Source organism: Hyla sarda, chromosome 8 (genome assembly GCF_029499605.1).
Source record: "Hyla sarda isolate aHylSar1 chromosome 8, aHylSar1.hap1, whole genome shotgun sequence".
Lineage (NCBI taxonomy): Eukaryota > Metazoa > Chordata > Amphibia > Anura > Hylidae > Hyla > Hyla sarda.
The window spans coordinates 113,912,590-113,931,950 of record NC_079196.1 but is presented as its reverse complement, the minus strand read 5'-3'; the positions used below and the strand labels follow the sequence as shown (position 1 = coordinate 113,931,950).

Genomic DNA, 19,361 nt, shown 5'->3' with positions numbered 1-19,361 from the left:
GGGTGTGTCATTGCTGTTGCTTGACCATGCATTGGTTTCTGTGGTCAGTGAATGATAAAAACAAAATTTACCATCCATTGATGGATGGGAAATCCGCCATGAGGCATTTGTTTTTAGAAACTGCTGCTCACAACCAATGTTGCAATGGAGTGTCTCCATCTGCTGGTGGTATTGGAAAGGCATTAGTGCTATGACAGGGTCTGAAGAAGAAGAAGAAGAAGACGGAAAAAAATATATATAAAAAGAAAAAGAGAGAGAGAGAGAGAGACTGACTTAGTGAGCGAGTGAGTGAGAGAGTGAGAGTGAGTGAGAGTGAATGAGTGAGTGATTGAGTGAGTGAGTGAGTGAGTGAGAACAAATGAGTTAAAGCAAGTGAGTGAGAGAGATCGAATGAATGAAAGTCTGAATGACAGAAAGAAAAAAGGATGAAGAAAGAAGCATGAAGAAAAAAAAATGTATATGGAGTTGCTGACATGAGTGCAATCTACAAAGCCGTTGAGGCTGATCCTCATGGGAGGATTATTGCACCAGGACCCTTAGCACTTTTAAAATGCCATTCAATGCCACGGGCTAGATGTAAACTGCAGATGACCATGTTGTGGTAGTTACCATGGATACCCAAGTGATGTGTGAGCTAACACATAGGCCCAACAGATTCCAAGAAGGCCAGAATCACCAGCGGCACCACCATCGATTGTCAGGTCACCCGGATTCAGCAAATACCAGAGTCCAAAATGATGCAGGTTTATACTGTTAATTTTCAGTTTATCGTTACAGTTGGTGTTATTCCATGTCGGAAGGGACGCAGCTACAGCCAGTGGGGTAACTAGAGACAGGCAGGCAGCTATGTGCAACAAAGGTAGGCGTGTTGTTTTCATATGCAGATCTGAAATATTGTCTTATATGCAAGAGGAGGAGTGATGGGGGTTCAGGCAAAAGCCAGGCTATGGATTGCATTGCTAAATGCTCCATCAGAGTGCAATGGTCGCCTGTCCTTTTTTTAAGTGATGATGTGGGTTTAGCCTGTGCTGTATGTATGTATGGGTGGCTGACTGCCACCCACCCAGAAAGTGTATGGGAGGCTGGTTGGCTGCCAGCCTTCCTTCCATTCCTATGAGTAATGTGAGTGCTCATGAAGGGGACATGGTTGGGTCCACCCCTTTCCCGGTTATCCCCTCTAGGCCTTTTGGCTTAGATCAAGTGTAAAAAAAGAAAGGATCTTGCGACAGATCGCATCCTGAGGCACGTTTTTTTTTTGTGTGAATACTTGCACTTGGGTGACTTGTGAGCACATACTGATACATACGTTCCCTATCTGGGGACCATAAATTAAATGGATTTTTGAGAAAGGGAGCTGATTTGGAAGCTTGCTTCTGTCGCCCTATGCATTGACCCGATGTGGCAGTATCTTCGGGTAGTGAACAGTGCACCACCCCATTCCAGTGTTAAACAAGAAAGATTCTCATTTAATCCTCCGTGGGTGAAAATTTGAGTTTGAGAATTGGAGACCAAAATGATGAGTTGCACTGACTGGTTTATGAACGTCTATTCATTTAGCGTTTTAATGACCATGTTTGCACACTGATTGGTGTAAAAAAATAAAATAAAACTAAATAATAATAATCTAGCACACCTGTGCAGGTTTGACATGACATGACAGGTAGCTGTCTTGTGGGTGGTGCTGAATCCTGTTAAATGACATGAGGGTCTCATGCCTATACACAAGGGTGTGTCATTGCTGTTGCTTGACCATGCATTGGTTTCTGTGGTCAGTGAATGATAAAAACAAAATTTACCATCCATTGATGGATGGGAAATCCGCCATGAGGCATTTGTTTTTAGAAACTGCTGCTCACAACCAATGTTGCAATGGAGTGTCTCCATCTGCTGGTGGTATTGGAAAGGCATTAGTGCTATGACAGGGTCTGAAGAAGAAGAAGAAGAAGACGGAAAAAAATATATATAAAAAGAAAAAGAGAGAGAGAGAGAAACTGACTTAGTGAGCGAGTGAGTGAGAGAGTGAGAGTGAGTGAGAGTGAATGAGTGAGTGAGTGAGTGAGTGAGAACAAATGAGTTAAAGCAAGTGAGTGAGAGAGATCGAATGAATGAAAGTCTGAATGACAGAAAGAAAAAAGGATGAAGAAAGAAGCATGAAGAAAAAAAAATGTATATGGAGTTGCTGACATGAGTGCAATCTACAAAGCCGTTGAGGCTGATCCTCATGGGAGGATTATTGCACCAGGACCCTTAGCACTTTTAAAATGCCATTCAATGCCACGGGCTAGATGTAAACTGCAGATGACCATGTTGTGGTAGTTACCATGGATACCCAAGTGATGTGTGAGCTAACACATAGGCCCAACAGATTCCAAGAAGGCCAGAATCACCAGCGGCACCACCATCGATTGTCAGGTCACCCGGATTCAGCAAATACCAGAGTCCAAAATGATGCAGGTTTATACTGTTAATTTTCAGTTTATCGTTACAGTTGGTGTTATTCCATGTCGGAAGGGACGCAGCTACAGCCAGTGGGGTAACTAGAGACAGGCAGGCAGCTATGTGCAACAAAGGTAGGCGTGTTGTTTTCATATGCAGATCTGAAATATTGTCTTATATGCAAGAGGAGGAGTGATGGGGGTTCAGGCAAAAGCCAGGCTATGGATTGCATTGCTAAATGCTCCATCAGAGTGCAATGGTCGCCTGTCCTTTTTTTAAGTGATGATGTGGGTTTAGCCTGTGCTGTATGTATGTATGGGTGGCTGACTGCCACCCACCCAGAAAGTGTATGGGAGGCTGGTTGGCTGCCAGCCTTCCTTCCATTCCTATGAGTAATGTGAGTGCTCATGAAGGGGACATGGTTGGGTCCACCCCTTTCCCGGTTATCCCCTCTAGGCCTTTTGGCTTAGATCAAGTGTAAAAAAAGAAAGGATCTTGCGACAGATCGCATCCTGAGGCACGTTTTTTTTTGTGTGAATACTTGCACTTGGGTGACTTGTGAGCACATACTGATACATACGTTCCCTATCTGGGGACCATAAATTAAATGGATTTTTGAGAAAGGGAGCTGATTTGGAAGCTTGCTTCTGTCGCCCTATGCATTGACCCGATGTGGCAGTATCTTCGGGTAGTGAACAGTGCACCACCCCATTCCAGTGTTAAACAAGAAAGATTCTCATTTCATCCTCCGTGGGTGAGAATTTGAGTTTGAGAATTGGAGACCAAAATGATGAGTTGCACTGACTGGTTTATGAACGTCTATTCATTTAGCGTTTTAATGACCATGTTTGCACACTGATTGGTGTAAAAAAATAAAATAAAACTAAATAATAATAATCTAGCACACCTGTGCAGGTTTGACATGACATGACAGGTAGCTGTCTTGTGGGTGGTGCTGAATCCTGTTAAATGACATGAGGGTCTCATGCCTATACACAAGGGTGTGTCATTGCTGTTGCTTGACCATGCATTGGTTTCTGTGGTCAGTGAATGATAAAAACAAAATTTACCATCCATTGATGGATGGGAAATCCGCCATGAGGCATTTGTTTTTAGAAACTGCTGCTCACGACCAATGTTGCAATGGAGTGTCTCCATCTGCTGGTGGTATTGGAAAGGCATTAGTGCTATGACAGGGTCTGAAGAAGAAGAAGAAGAAGAAGAAGAAGAAGACGGAAAAAAATATATATAAAAAGAAAAAGAGAGAGAGAGAGAGAGACTGACTTAGTGAGCGAGTGAGTGAGAGAGTGAGAGTGAGTGAGAGTGAATGAGTGAGTGATTGAGTGAGTGAGTGAGTGAGTGAGAACAAATGAGTTAAAGCAAGTGAGTGAGAGAGATCGAATGAATGAAAGTCTGAATGACAGAAAGAAAAAAGGATGAAGAAAGAAGCATGAAGAAAAAAAAATGTATATGGAGTTGCTGACATGAGTGCAATCTACAAAGCCGTTGAGGCTGATCCTCATGGGAGGATTATTGCACCAGGACCCTTAGCACTTTTAAAATGCCATTCAATGCCACGGGCTAGATGTAAACTGCAGATGACCATGTTGTGGTAGTTACCATGGATACCCAAGTGATGTGTGAGCTAACACATAGGCCCAACAGATTCCAAGAAGGCCAGAATCACCAGCGGCACCACCATCGATTGTCAGGTCACCCGGATTCAGCAAATACCAGAGTCCAAAATGATGCAGGTTTATACTGTTAATTTTCAGTTTATCGTTACAGTTGGTGTTATTCCATGTCGGAAGGGACGCAGCTACAGCCAGTGGGGTAACTAGAGACAGGCAGGCAGCTATGTGCAACAAAGGTAGGCGTGTTGTTTTCATATGCAGATCTGAAATATTGTCTTATATGCAAGAGGAGGAGTGATGGGGGTTCAGGCAAAAGCCAGGCTATGGATTGCATTGCTAAATGCTCCATCAGAGTGCAATGGTCGCCTGTCCTTTTTTTAAGTGATGATGTGGGTTTAGCCTGTGCTGTATGTATGTATGGGTGGCTGACTGCCACCCACCCAGAAAGTGTATGGGAGGCTGGTTGGCTGCCAGCCTTCCTTCCATTCCTATGAGTAATGTGAGTGCTCATGAAGGGGACATGGTTGGGTCCACCCCTTTCCCGGTTATCCCCTCTAGGCCTTTTGGCTTAGATCAAGTGTAAAAAAAGAAAGGATCTTGCGACAGATCGCATCCTGAGGCACGTTTTTTTTTGTGTGAATACTTGCACTTGGGTGACTTGTGAGCACATACTGATACATATGTTCCCTATCTGGGGACCATAAATTAAATGGATTTTTGAGAAAGGGAGCTGATTTGGAAGCTTGCTTCTGTCGCCCTATGCATTGACCCGATGTGGCAGTATCTTCGGGTAGTGAACAGTGCACCACCCCATTCCAGTGTTAAACAAGAAAGATTCTCATTTAATCCTCCGTGGGTGAGAATTTGAGTTTGAGAATTGGAGACCAAAATGATGAGTTGCACTGACTGGTTTATGAACGTCTATTCATTTAGCGTTTTAATGACCATGTTTGCACACTGATTGGTGTAAAAAAATAAAATAAAACTAAATAATAATAATCTAGCACACCTGTGCAGGTTTGACATGACATGACAGGTAGCTGTCTTGTGGGTGGTGCTGAATCCTGTTAAATGACATGAGGGTCTCATGCCTATACACAAGGGTGTGTCATTGCTGTTGCTTGACCATGCATTGGTTTCTGTGGTAAGTGAATGATAAAAACAAAATTTACCATCCATTGATGGATGGGAAATCCGCCATGAGGCATTTGTTTTTAGAAACTGCTGCTCACAATCAATGTTGCAATGGAGTGTCTCCATCTGCTGGTGGTATTGGAAAGGCATTAGTGCTATGACAGGGTCTGAAGAAGAAGAAGAAGAAGACGGAAAAAAATATATATAAAAAGAAAAAGAGAGAGAGAGAGACTGACTTAGTGAGCGAGTGAGTGAGAGAGTGAGAGTGAGTGAGAGTGAATGAGTGAGTGAGTGATTGAGTGAGTGAGTGAGTGAGTGAGAACAAATGAGTTAAAGCAAGTGAGTGAGAGAGATCGAATGAATGAAAGTCTGAATGACAGAAAGAAAAAAGGATGAAGAAAGAAGCATGAAGAAAAAAAAGTGTATATGGAGTTGCTGACATGAGTGCAATCTACAAAGCCGTTGAGGCTGATCCTCATGGGAGGATTATTACACCAGGACCCTTAGCACTTTTAAAATGCCATTCAATGCCACGGGCTAGATGTAAACTGCAGATGACCATGTTGTGGTAGTTACCATGGATACCCAAGTGATGTGTGAGCTAACACATAGGCCCAACAGATTCCAAGAAGGCCAGAATCACCAGCGGCACCACCATCGATTGTCAGGTCACCCGGATTCAGCAAATACCAGAGTCCAAAATGATGCAGGTTTATACTGTTAATTTTCAGTTTATCGTTACAGTTGGTGTTATTCCATGTCGGAAGGGACGCAGCTACAGCCAGTGGGGTAACTAGAGACAGGCAGGCAGCTATGTGCAACAAAGGTAGGCGTGTTGTTTTCATATGCAGATCTGAAATATTGTCTTATATGCAAGAGGAGGAGTGATGGGGGTTCAGGCAAAAGCCAGGCTATGGATTGCATTGCTAAATGCTCCATCAGAGTGCAATGGTCGCCTGTCCTTTTTTTAAGTGATGATGTGGGTTTAGCCTGTGCTGTATGTATGTATGGGTGGCTGACTGCCACCCACCCAGAAAGTGTATGGGAGGCTGGTTGGCTGCCAGCCTTCCTTCCATTCCTATGAGTAATGTGAGTGCTCATGAAGGGGACATGGTTGGGTCCACCCCTTTCCCGGTTATCCCCTCTAGGCCTTTTGGCTTAGATCAAGTGTAAAAAAAGAAAGGATCTTGCGACAGATCGCATCCTGAGGCACGTTTTTTTTTGTGTGAATACTTGCACTTGGGTGACTTGTGAGCACATACTGATACATACGTTCCCTATCTGGGGACCATAAATTAAATGGATTTTTGAGAAAGGGAGCTGATTTGGAAGCTTGCTTCTGTCGCCCTATGCATTGACCTGATGTGGCAGTATCTTCGGGTAGTGAACAGTGCACCACCCCATTCCAGTGTTAAACAAGAAAGATTCTCATTTAATCCTCCGTGGGTGAGAATTTGAGTTTGAGAATTGGAGACCAAAATGATGAGTTGCACTGACTGGTTTATGAACGTCTATTCATTTAGCGTTTTAATGACCATGTTTGCACACTGATTGGTGTAAAAAAATAAAATAAAACTAAATAATAATAATCTAGCACACCTGTGCAGGTTTGACATGACATGACAGGTAGCTGTCTTGTGGGTGGTGCTGAATCCTGTTAAATGACATGAGGGTCTCATGCCTATACACAAGGGTGTGTCATTGCTGTTGCTTGACCATGCATTGGTTTCTGTGGTCAGTGAATGATAAAAACAAAATTTACCATCCATTGATGGATGGGAAATCCGCCATGAGGCATTTGTTTTTAGAAACTGCTGCTCACAACCAATGTTGCAATGGAGTGTCTCCATCTGCTGGTGGTATTGGAAAGGCATTAGTGCTATGACAGGGTCTGAAGAAGAAGAAGAAGAAGAAGACGGAAAAAAATATATATAAAAAGAAAAAGAGAGAGAGAGAGAGAGACTGACTTAGTGAGCGAGTGAGTGAGAGAGTGAGAGTGAGTGAGAGTGAATGAGTGAGTGAGTGATTGAGTGAGTGAGTGAGTGAGAACAAATGAGTTAAAGCAAGTGAGTGAGAGAGATCGAATGAATGAAAGTCTGAATGACAGAAAGAAAAAAGGATGAAGAAAGAAGCATGAAGAAAAAAAAATGTATATGGAGTTGCTGACATGAGTGCAATCTACAAAGCCGTTGAGGCTGATCCTCATGGGAGGATTATTGCACCAGGACCCTTAGCACTGTTAAAATGCCATTCAATGCCACGGGCTAGATGTAAACTGCAGATGACCATGTTGTGGTAGTTACCATGGATACCCAAGTGATGTGTGAGCTAACACATAGGCCCAACAGATTCCAAGAAGGCCAGAATCACCAGCGGCACCACCATCGATTGTCAGGTCACCCGGATTCAGCAAATACCAGAGTCCAAAATGATGCAGGTTTATACTGTTAATTTTCAGTTTATCGTTACAGTTGGTGTTATTCCATGTCGGAAGGGACGCAGCTACAGCCAGTGGGGTAACTAGAGACAGGCAGGCAGCTATGTGCAACAAAGGTAGGCGTGTTGTTTTCATATGCAGATCTGAAATATTGTCTTATATGCAAGAGGAGGAGTGATGGGGGTTCAGGCAAAAGCCAGGCTATGGATTGCATTGCTAAATGCTCCATCAGAGTGCAATGGTCGCCTGTCCTTTTTTTAAGTGATGATGTGGGTTTAGCCTGTGCTGTATGTATGTATGGGTGGCTGACTGCCACCCACCCAGAAAGTGTATGGGAGGCTGGTTGGCTGCCAGCCTTCCTTCCATTCCTATGAGTAATGTGAGTGCTCATGAAGGGGACATGGTTGGGTCCACCCCTTTCCCGGTTATCCCCTCTAGGCCTTTTGGCTTAGATCAAGTGTAAAAAAAGAAAGGATCTTGCGACAGATCGCATCCTGAGGCACGTTTTTTTTTTTTGTGTGAATACTTGCACTTGGGTGACTTGTGAGCACATACTGATACATACGTTCCCTATCTGGGGACCATAAATTAAATGGATTTTTGAGAAAGGGAGCTGATTTGGAAGCTTGCTTCTGTCGCCCTATGCATTGACCCGACGTGGCAGTATCTTCGGGTAGTGAACAGTGCACCACCCCATTCCAGTGTTAAACAAGAAAGATTCTCATTTAATCCTCCGTGGGTGAGAATTTGAGTTTGAGAATTGGAGACCAAAATGATGAGTTGCACTGACTGGTTTATGAACGTCTATTCATTTAGCGTTTTAATGACCATGTTTGCACACTGATTGGTGTAAAAAAATAAAATAAAACTAAATAATAATAATCTAGCACACCTGTGCAGGTTTGACATGACATGACAGGTAGCTGTCTTGTGGGTGGTGCTGAATCCTGTTAAATGACATGAGGGTCTCATGCCTATACACAAGGGTGTGTCATTGCTGTTGCTTGACCATGCATTGGTTTCTGTGGTCAGTGAATGATAAAAACAAAATTTACCATCCATTGATGGATGGGAAATCCGCCATGAGGCATTTGTTTTTAGAAACTGCTGCTCACAACCAATGTTGCAATGGAGTGTCTCCATCTGCTGGTGGTATTGGAAAGGCATTAGTGCTATGACAGGGTCTGAAGAAGAAGAAGAAGAAGAAGAAGAAGAAGAAGAAGACGGAAAAAAATATATATAAAAAGAAAAAGAGAGAGAGAGAGAGAGACTGACTTAGTGAGCGAGTGAGTGAGAGAGTGAGAGTGAGTGAGAGTGAATGAGTGAGTGAGTGATTGAGTGAGTGAGTGAGTGAGTGAGAACAAATGAGTTAAAGCAAGTGAGTGAGAGAGATCGAATGAATGAAAGTCTGAATGACAGAAAGAAAAAAGGATGAAGAAAGAAGCATGAAGAAAAAAAAATGTATATGGAGTTGCTGACATGAGTGCAATCTACAAAGCCGTTGAGGCTGATCCTCATGGGAGGATTATTGCACCAGGACCCTTAGCACTTTTAAAATGCCATTCAATGCCACGGGCTAGATGTAAACTGCAGATGACCATGTTGTGGTAGTTACCATGGATACCCAAGTGATGTGTGAGCTAACACATAGGCCCAACAGATTCCAAGAAGGCCAGAATCACCAGCGGCACCACCATCGATTGTCAGGTCACCCGGATTCAGCAAATACCAGAGTCCAAAATGATGCAGGTTTATACTGTTAATTTTCAGTTTATCGTTACAGTTGGTGTTATTCCATGTCGGAAGGGACGCAGCTACAGCCAGTGGGGTAACTAGAGACAGGCAGGCAGCTATGTGCAACAAGGGTAGGCGTGTTGTTTTCATATGCAGATCTGAAATATTGTCTTATATGCAAGAGGAGGAGTGATGGGGGTTCAGGCAAAAGCCAGGCTATGGATTGCATTGCTAAATGCTCCATCAGAGTGCAATGGTCGCCTGTCCTTTTTTTAAGTGATGATGTGGGTTTAGCCTGTGCTGTATGTATGTATGGGTGGCTGACTGCCACCCACCCAGAAAGTGTATGGGAGGCTGGTTGGCTGCCAGCCTTCCTTCCATTCCTATGAGTAATGTGAGTGCTCATGAAGGGGACATGGTTGGGTCCACCCCTTTCCCGGTTATCCCCTCTAGGCCTTTTGGCTTAGATCAAGTGTAAAAAAAGAAAGGATCTTGCGACAGATCGCATCCTGAGGCACGTTTTTTTTTGTGTGAATACTTGCGCTTGGGTGACTTGTGAGCACATACTGATACATACGTTCCCTATCTGGGGACCATAAATTAAATGGATTTTTGAGAAAGGGAGCTGATTTGGAAGCTTGCTTCTGTCGCCCTATGCATTGACCCGATGTGGCAGTATCTTCGGGTAGTGAACAGTGCACCACCCCATTCCAGTGTTAAACAAGAAAGATTCTCATTTAATCCTCCGTGGGTGAGAATTTGAGTTTGAGAATTGGAGACCAAAATGATGAGTTGCACTGACTGGTTTATGAACGTCTATTCATTTAGCGTTTTAATGACCATGTTTGCACACTGATTGGTGTAAAAAAATTAAATAAAACTAAATAATAATAATCTAGCACACCTGTGCAGGTTTGACATGACATGACAGGTAGCTGTCTTGTGGGTGGTGCTGAATCCTGTTAAATGACATGAGGGTCTCATGCCTATACACAAGGGTGTGTCATTGCTGTTGCTTGACCATGCATTGGTTTCTGTGGTCAGTGAATGATAAAAACAAAATTTACCATCCATTGATGGATGGGAAATCCGCCATGAGGCATTTGTTTTTAGAAACTGCTGCTCACAACCAATGTTGCAATGGAGTGTCTCCATCTGCTGGTGGTATTGGAAAGGCATTAGTGCTATGACAGGGTCTGAAGAAGAAGAAGAAGAAGAAGACGGAAAAAAATATATATAAAAAGAAAAAGAGAGAGAGAGAGAGAGACTGACTTAGTGAGCGAGTGAGTGAGAGAGTGAGAGTGAGTGAGAGTGAATGAGTGAGTGAGTGATTGAGTGAGTGAGTGAGTGAGAACAAATGAGTTAAAGCAAGTGAGTGAGAGAGATCGAATGAATGAAAGTCTTAATGACAGAAAGAAAAAAGGATGAAGAAAGAAGCATGAAGAAAAAAAAATGTATATGGAGTTGCTGACATGAGTGCAATCTACAAAGCCGTTGAGGCTGATCCTCATGGGAGGATTATTGCACCAGGACCCTTAGCACTTTTAAAATGCCATTCAATGCCACGGGCTAGATGTAAACTGCAGATGACCATGTTGTGGTAGTTACCATGGATACCCAAGTGATATGTGAGCTAACACATAGGCCCAACAGATTCCAAGAAGGCCAGAATCACCAGCGGCACCACCATCGATTGTCAGGTCACCCGGATTCAGCAAATACCAGAGTCCAAAATGATGCAGGTTTATACTGTTAATTTTCAGTTTATCGTTACAGTTGGTGTTATTCCATGTCGGAAGGGACGCAGCTACAGCCAGTGGGGTAACTAGAGACAGGCAGGCAGCTATGTGCAACAAAGGTAGGCGTGTTGTTTTCATATGCAGATCTGAAATATTGTCTTATATGCAAGAGGAGGAGTGATGGGGGTTCAGGCAAAAGCCAGGCTATGGATTGCATTGCTAAATGCTCCATCAGAGTGCAATGGTCGCCTGTCCTTTTTTTAAGTGATGATGTGGGTTTAGCCTGTGCTGTATGTATGTATGGGTGGCTGACTGCCACCCACCCAGAAAGTGTATGGGAGGCTGGTTGGCTGCCAGCCTTCCTTCCATTCCTATGAGTAATGTGAGTGCTCATGAAGGGGACATGGTTGGGTCCACCCCTTTCCCGGTTATCCCCTCTAGGCCTTTTGGCTTAGATCAAGTGTAAAAAAAGAAAAGATCTTGCGACAGATCGCATCCTGAGGCACGTTTTTTTTTGTGTGAATACTTGCACTTGGGTGACTTGTGAGCACATACTGATACATACGTTCCCTATCTGGGGACCATAAATTAAATGGATTTTTGAGAAAGGGAGCTGATTTGGAAGCTTGCTTCTGTCGCCCTATGCATTGACCCGATGTGGCAGTATCTTCGGGTAGTGAACAGTGCACCACCCCATTCCAGTGTTAAACAAGAAAGGTTCTCATTTAATCCTCCGTGGGTGAGAATTTGAGTTTGAGAATTGGAGACCAAAATGATGAGTTGCACTGACTGGTTTATGAACGTCTATTCATTTACCGTTTTAATGACCATGTTTGCACACTGATTGGTGTAAAAAAATAAAATAAAACTAAATAATAATAATCTAGCACACCTGTGCAGGTTTGACATGACATGACAGGTAGCTGTCTTGTGGGTGGTGCTGAATCCTGTTAAATGACATGAGGGTCTCATGCCTATACACAAGGGTGTGTCATTGCTGTTGCTTGACCATGCATTGGTTTCTGTGGTCAGTGAATGATAAAAACAAAATTTACCATCCATTGATGGATGGGAAATCCGCCATGAGGCATTTGTTTTTAGAAACTGCTGCTCACAACCAATGTTGCAATGGAGTGTCTCCATCTGCTGGTGGTATTGGAAAGGCATTAGTGCTATGACAGGGTCTGAAGAAGAAGAAGAAGAAGAAGACGGAAAAAAATATATATAAAAAGAAAAAGAGAGAGAGAGACTGACTTAGTGAGCGAGTGAGTGAGAGAGTGAGAGTGAGTGAGAGTGAATGAGTGAGTGAGTGATTGAGTGAGTGAGTGAGTGAGAACAAATGAGTTAAAGCAAGTGAGTGAGAGAGATCGAATGAATGAAAGTCTGAATGACAGAAAGAAAAAAGGATGAAGAAAGAAGCATGAAGAAAAAAAAATGTATATGGAGTTGCTGACATGAGTGCAATCTACAAAGCCGTTGAGGCTGATCCTCATGGGAGGATTATTGCACCAGGACCCTTAGCACTTTTAAAATGCCATTCAATGCCACGGGCTAGATGTAAACTGCAGATGACCATGTTGTGGTAGTTACCATGGATACCCAAGTGATGTGTGAGCTAACACATAGGCCCAACAGATTCCAAGAAGGCCAGAATCACCAGCGGCACCACCATCGATTGTCAGGTCACCCGGATTCAGCAAATACCAGAGTCCAAAATGATGCAGGTTTATACTGTTAATTTTCAGTTTATCGTTACAGTTGGTGTTATTCCATGTCGGAAGGGACGCAGCTACAGCCAGTGGGGTAACTAGAGACAGGCAGGCAGCTATGTGCAACAAAGGTAGGTGTGTTGTTTTCATATGCAGATCTGAAATATTGTCTTATATGCAAGAGGAGGAGTGATGGGGGTTCAGGCAAAAGCCAGGCTATGGATTGCATTGCTAAATGCTCCATCAGAGTGCAATGGTCGCCTGTCCTTTTTTTAAGTGATGATGTGGGTTTAGCCTGTGCTGTATGTATGTATGGGTGGCTGACTGCCACCCACCCAGAAAGTGTATGGGAGGCTGGTTGGCTGCCAGCCTTCCTTCCATTCCTATGAGTAATGTGAGTGCTCATGAAGGGGACATGGTTGGGTCCACCCCTTTCCCGGTTATCCCCTCTAGGCCTTTTGGCTTAGATCAAGTGTAAAAAAAGAAAGGATCTTGCGACAGATCGCATCCTGAGGCACGTTTTTTTTTGTGTGAATACTTGCACTTGGGTGACTTGTGAGCACATACTGATACATACGTTCCCTATCTGGGGACCATAAATTAAATGGATTTTTGAGAAAGGGAGCTGATTTGGAAGCTTGCTTCTGTCGCCCTATGCATTGACCCGATGTGGCAGTATCTTCGGGTAGTGAACAGTGCACCACCCCATTCCAGTGTTAAACAAGAAAGATTCTCATTTAATCCTCCGTGGGTGAGAATTTGAGTTTGAGAATTGGAGACCAAAATGATGAGTTGCACTGACTGGTTTATGAACGTCTATTCATTTAGCGTTTTAATGACCATGTTTGCACACTGATTGGTGTAAAAAAATAAAATAAAACTAAATAATAATAATCTAGCACACCTGTGCAGGTTTGACATGACATGACAGGTAGCTGTCTTGTGGGTGGTGCTGAATCCTGTTAAATGACATGAGGGTCTCATGCCTATACACAAGGGTGTGTCATTGCTGTTGCTTGACCATGCATTGGTTTCTGTGGTCAGTGAATGATAAAAACAAAATTTACCATCCATTGATGGATGGGAAATCCGCCATAAGGCATTTGTTTTTAGAAACTGCTGCTCACAACCAATGTTGCAATGGAGTGTCTCCATCTGCTGGTGGTATTGGAAAGGCATTAGTGCTATGACAGGGTCTGAAGAAGAAGAAGAAGAAGAAGACGGAAAAAAATATATATAAAAAGAAAAAGAGAGAGAGAGAGAGAGAGACTGACTTAGTGAGCGAGTGAGAGAGAGAGTGAGAGTGAGTGAGAGTGAATGAGTGAGTGAGTGATTGAGTGAGTGAGTGAGTGAGTGAGAACAAATGAGTTAAAGCAAGTGAGTGAGAGAGATCGAATGAATGAAAGTCTGAATGAAAGAAAGAAAAAAGGATGAAGAAAGAAGCATGAAGAAAAAAAATGTATATGGAGTTGCTGACATGAGTGCAATCTACAAAGCCGTTGAGGCTGATCCTCATGGGAGGATTATTGCACCAGGACCCTTAGCACTTTTAAAATGCCATTCAATGCCACGAGCTAGATGTAAACTGCAGATGACCATGTTGTGGTAGTTACCATGGATACCCAAGTGATGTGTGAGCTAACACATAGGCCCAACAGATTCCAAGAAGGCCAGAATCACCAGCGGCACCACCATCGATTGTCAGGTCACCCGGATTCAGCAAATACCAGAGTCCAAAATGATGCAGGTTTATACTGTTAATTTTCAGTTTATCGTTACAGTTGGTGTTATTCCATGTCGGAAGGGACGCAGCTACAGCCAGTGGGGTAACTAGAGACAGGCAGGCAGCTATGTGCAACAAAGGTAGGCGTGTTGTTTTCATATGCAGATCTGAAATATTGTCTTATATGCAAGAGGAGGAGTGATGGGGGTTCAGGCAAAAGCCAGGCTATGGATTGCATTGCTAAATGCTCCATCAGAGTGCAATGGTCGCCTGTCCTTTTTTTAAGTGATGATGTGGGTTTAGCCTGTGCTGTATGTATGTATGGGTGGCTGACTGCCACCCACCCAGAAAGTGTATGGGAGGCTGGTTGGCTGCCAGCCTTCCTTCCATTCCTATGAGTAATGTGAGTGCTCATGAAGGGGACATGGTTGGGTCCACCCCTTTCCCGGTTATCCCCTCTAGGCCTTTTGGCTTAGATCAAGTGTAAAAAAAGAAAGGATCTTGCGACAGATCGCATCCTGAGGCACGTTTTTTTTTGTGTGAATACTTGCACTTGGGTGACTTGTGAGCACATACTGATACATACGTTCCCTATCTGGGGACCATAAATTAAATGGATTTTTGAGAAAGGGAGCTGATTTGGAAGCTTGCTTCTGTCGCCCTATGCATTGACCCGATGTGGCAGTATCTTCGGGTAGTGAACAGTGCACCACCCCATTCCAGTGTTAAACAAGAAAGATTCTCATTTAATCCTCCGTGGGTGAGAATTTGAGTTTGAGAATTGGAGACCAAAATGATGAGTTGCACTGACTGGTTTATGAACGTCTATTCATTTAGCGTTTTAATGACCATGTTTGCACACTGATTGGTGTAAAAAAATAAAATAAAACTAAATAATAATAATCTAGCACACCTGTGCAGGTTTGACATGACATGACAGGTAGCTGTCTTGTGGGTGGTGCTGAATCCTGTTAAATGACATGAGGGTCTCATGCCTATACACAAGGGTGTGTCATTGCTGTTGCTTGACCATGCATTGGTTTCTGTGGTCAGTGAATGATAAAAACACAATTTACCATCCATTGATGGATGGGAAATCCGCCATGAGGCATTTGTTTTTAGAAACTGCTGCTCACAACCAATGTTGCAATGGAGTGTCTCCATCTGCTGGTGGTATTGGAAAGGCATTAGTGCTATGACAGGGTCTGAAGAAGAAGAAGAAGAAGACGGAAAAAAATATATATAAAAAGAAAAAGAGAGAGAGAGAGAGAGAGAGAGACTGACTTAGTGAGCGAGTGAGTGAGAGAGTGAGAGTGAGTGAGAGTGAATGAGTGAGTGAGTGATTGAGTGAGTGAGTGAGTGAGAACAAATGAGTTAAAGCAAGTGAGTGAGAGAGATCGAATGAATGAAAGTCTGAATGACAGAAAGAAAAAAGGATGAAGAAAGAAGCATGAAGAAAAAAAAATGTATATGGAGTTGCTGACATGAGTGCAATCTACAAAGCCGTTGAGGCTGATCCTCATGGGAGGATTATTGCACCAGGACCCTTAGCACTTTTAAAATGCCATTCAATGCCACGGGCTAGATGTAAACTGCAGATGACCATGTTGTGGTAGTTACCATGGATACCCAAGTGATGTGTGAGCTAACACATAGGCCCAACAGATTCCAAGAAGGCCAGAATCACCAGCGGCACCACCATCGATTGTCAGGTCACCCGGATTCAGCAAATACCAGAGTCCAAAATGATGCAGGTTTATACTGTTAATTTTCAGTTTATCGTTACAGTTGGTGTTATTCCATGTCGGAAGGGACGCAGCTACAGCCAGTGGGGTAACTAGAGACAGGCAGGCAGCTATGTGCAACAAAGGTAGGCGTGTTGTTTTCATATGCAGATCTGAAATATTGTCTTATATGCAAGAGGAGGAGTGATGGGGGTTCAGGCAAAAGCCAGGCTATGTATTGCATTGCTAAATGCTCCATCAGAGTGCAATGGTCGCCTGTCCTTTTTTTAAGTGATGATGTGGGTTTAGCCTGTGCTGTATGTATGTATGGGTGGCTGACTGCCACCCACCCAGAAAGTGTATGGGAGGCTGGTTGGCTGCCAGCCTTCCTTCCATTCCTATGAGTAATGTGAGTGCTCATGAAGGGGACATGGTTGGGTCCACCCCTTTCCCGGTTATCCCCTCTAGGCCTTTTGGCTTAGATCAAGTGTAAAAAAAGAAAGGATCTTGCGACAGATCGCATCCTGAGGCACGTTTTTTTTTTTGTGTGAATACTTGCACTTGGGTGACTTGTGAGCACATACTGATACATACGTTCCCTATCTGGGGACCATAAATTAAATGGATTTTTGAGAAAGGGAGCTGATTTGGAAGCTTGCTTCTGTCGCCCTATGCATTGACCCGATGTGGCAGTATCTTCGGGTAGTGAACAGTGCACCACCCCATTCCAGTGTTAAACAAGAAAGATTCTCATTTAATCCTCCGTGGGTGAGAATTTGAGTTTGAGAATTGGAGACCAAAATGATGAGTTGCACTGACTGGTTTATGAACGTCTATTCATTTAGCGTTTTAATGACCATGTTTGCACACTGATTGGTGTAAAAAAATAAAATAAAACTAAATAATAATAATCTAGCACACCTGTGCAGGTTTGACATGACATGACAGGTAGCTGTCTTGTGGGTGGTGCTGAATCCTGTTAAATGACATGAGGGTCTCATGCCTATACACAAGGGTGTGTCATTGCTGTTGCTTGACCATGCATTGGTTTCTGTGGTCAGTGAATGATAAAAACAAAATTTACCATCCATTGATGGATGGGAAATCCGCCATGAGGCATTTGTTTTTAGAAACTGCTGCTCACAACCAATGTTGCAATGGAGTGTCTCCATCTGCTGGTGGTATTGGAAAGGCATTAGTGCTATGACAGGGTCTGAAGAAGAAGAAGAAGACGGAAAAAAATATATATAAAAAGAAAAAGAGAGAGAGAGAGAGAGACTGACTTAGTGAGCGAGTGAGTGAGAGAGTGAGAGTGAGTGAGAGTGAATGAGTGAGTGAGTGATTGAGTGAGTGAGTGAGTGAGTGAGAACAAATGAGTTAAAGCAAGTGAGTGAGAGAGATCGAATGAATGAAAGTCTGAATGACAGAAAGAAAAAAGGATGAAGAAAGAAGCATGAAGAAAAAAAAATGTATATGGAGTTGCTGACATGAGTGCAATCTACAAAGCCGTTGAGGCTGATCCTCATGGGAGGATTATTGCACCAGGACCCTTAGCACTTTTAAAATGCCATTCAATGCCACGGGCTAGATGTAAACTGCAGATGACCATGTTGTGGTAGTTACCATGGATACCCAAGTGATGTGTGAGCTAACACATAGGCCCAACAGATTCCAAGAAGGCCAGAATCACCAGCGGCACCACCATCGATTGTCAGGTCACCCGGATTCAGCAAATACCAGAGTCCAAAATGATGCAGGTTTATACTGTTAATTTTCAGTTTATCGTTACAGTTGGTGTTATTCCATGTCGGAAGGGACGCAGCTACAGCCAGTGGGGTAACTAGAGACAGGCAGGCAGCTATGTGCAACAAAGGTAGGCGTGTTGTTTTCATATGCAGATCTGAAATATTGTCTTATATGCAAGAGGAGGAGTGATGGGGGTTCAGGCAAAAGCCAGGCTATGGATTGCATTGCTAAATGCTCCATCAGAGTGCAATGGTCGCCTGTCCTTTTTTTAAGTGATGATGTGGGTTTAGCCTGTGCTGTATGTATGTATGGGTGGCTGACTGCCACCCACCCAGAAAGTGTATGGGAGGCTGGTTGGCTGCCAGCCTTCCTTCCATTCCTATGAGTAATGTGAGTGCTCATGAAGGGGACATGGTTGGGTCCACCCCTTTCCCGGTTATCCCCTCTAGGCCTTTTGGCTTAGATCAAGTGTAAAAAAAGAAAGGATCTTGCGACAGATCGCATCCTGAGGCACGTTTTTTTTTTTGTGTGAATACTTGCACTTGGGTGACTTGTGAGCACATACTGATACATACGTTCCCTATCTGGGGACCATAAATTAAATGGATTTTTGAGAAAGGGAGCTGATTTGGAAGCTTGCTTCTGTCGCCCTATGCATTGACCCGATGTGGCAGTATCTTCGGGTAGTGAACAGTGCACCACCCCATTCCAGTGTTAAACAAGAAAGATTCTCATTTAATCCTCCGTGGGTGAGAATTTGAGTTTGAGAATTGGAGACCAAAATGATGAGTTGCACTGACTGGTTTATAAACGTCTATTCATTTAGCGTTTTAATGACCATGTTTGCACACTGATTGGTGTAAAAAAATAAAATAAAACTAAATAATAATAATCTAGCACACCTGTGCAGGTTTGACATGACATGACAGGTAGCTGTCTTGTGGGTGGTGCTGAATCCTGTTAAATGACATGAGGGTCTCATGCCTATACACAAGGGTGTGTCATTGCTGTTGCTTGACCATGCATTGGTTTCTGTGGTCAGTGAATGATAAAAACAAAATTTACCATTCATTGATGGATGGGAAATCCGCCATGAGGCATTTGTTTTTAGAAACTGCTGCTCACAACCAATGTTGCAATGGAGTGTCTCCATCTGCTGGTGGTATTGGAAAGGCATTAGTGCTATGACAGGGTCTGAAGAAGAAGAAGAAGAAGACGGAAAAAAATATATATAAAAAGAAAAAGAGAGAGAGAGAGAGAGACTGACTTAGTGAGCGAGTGAGTGAGAGAGTGAGAGTGAGTGAGAGTGAATGAGTGAGTGAGTGATTGAGTGAGTGAGTGAGTG

General features: G+C 43.4%; 11 pseudogenes; all 11 read left to right on the top strand.

The window, feature by feature from the left end:
• Window positions 1–1,170: 1,170 nt before the first annotated feature.
• Window positions 1,171–1,435, top strand: LOC130287961 (U2 spliceosomal RNA; annotated as a pseudogene).
• A 1,446-nt stretch (window positions 1,436–2,881) lies between these two features.
• On the top strand, window positions 2,882–3,145 carry LOC130286335 (U2 spliceosomal RNA; annotated as a pseudogene).
• A 1,472-nt stretch (window positions 3,146–4,617) lies between these two features.
• Window positions 4,618–4,881, top strand: LOC130287289 (U2 spliceosomal RNA; annotated as a pseudogene).
• Window positions 4,882–6,341: 1,460 nt separating this feature from the next.
• On the top strand, window positions 6,342–6,605 carry LOC130289265 (U2 spliceosomal RNA; annotated as a pseudogene).
• A 1,463-nt stretch (window positions 6,606–8,068) lies between these two features.
• On the top strand, window positions 8,069–8,335 carry LOC130289391 (U2 spliceosomal RNA; annotated as a pseudogene).
• A 1,482-nt stretch (window positions 8,336–9,817) lies between these two features.
• Window positions 9,818–10,081, top strand: LOC130287605 (U2 spliceosomal RNA; annotated as a pseudogene).
• Window positions 10,082–11,544: 1,463 nt separating this feature from the next.
• On the top strand, window positions 11,545–11,808 carry LOC130289037 (U2 spliceosomal RNA; annotated as a pseudogene).
• A 1,457-nt stretch (window positions 11,809–13,265) lies between these two features.
• LOC130286334 (U2 spliceosomal RNA) lies at window positions 13,266–13,529 on the top strand (annotated as a pseudogene).
• Window positions 13,530–14,997: 1,468 nt separating this feature from the next.
• LOC130286333 (U2 spliceosomal RNA) lies at window positions 14,998–15,261 on the top strand (annotated as a pseudogene).
• A 1,466-nt stretch (window positions 15,262–16,727) lies between these two features.
• LOC130288294 (U2 spliceosomal RNA) lies at window positions 16,728–16,993 on the top strand (annotated as a pseudogene).
• A 1,461-nt stretch (window positions 16,994–18,454) lies between these two features.
• Window positions 18,455–18,720, top strand: LOC130288293 (U2 spliceosomal RNA; annotated as a pseudogene).
• Window positions 18,721–19,361: the final 641 nt, after the last annotated feature.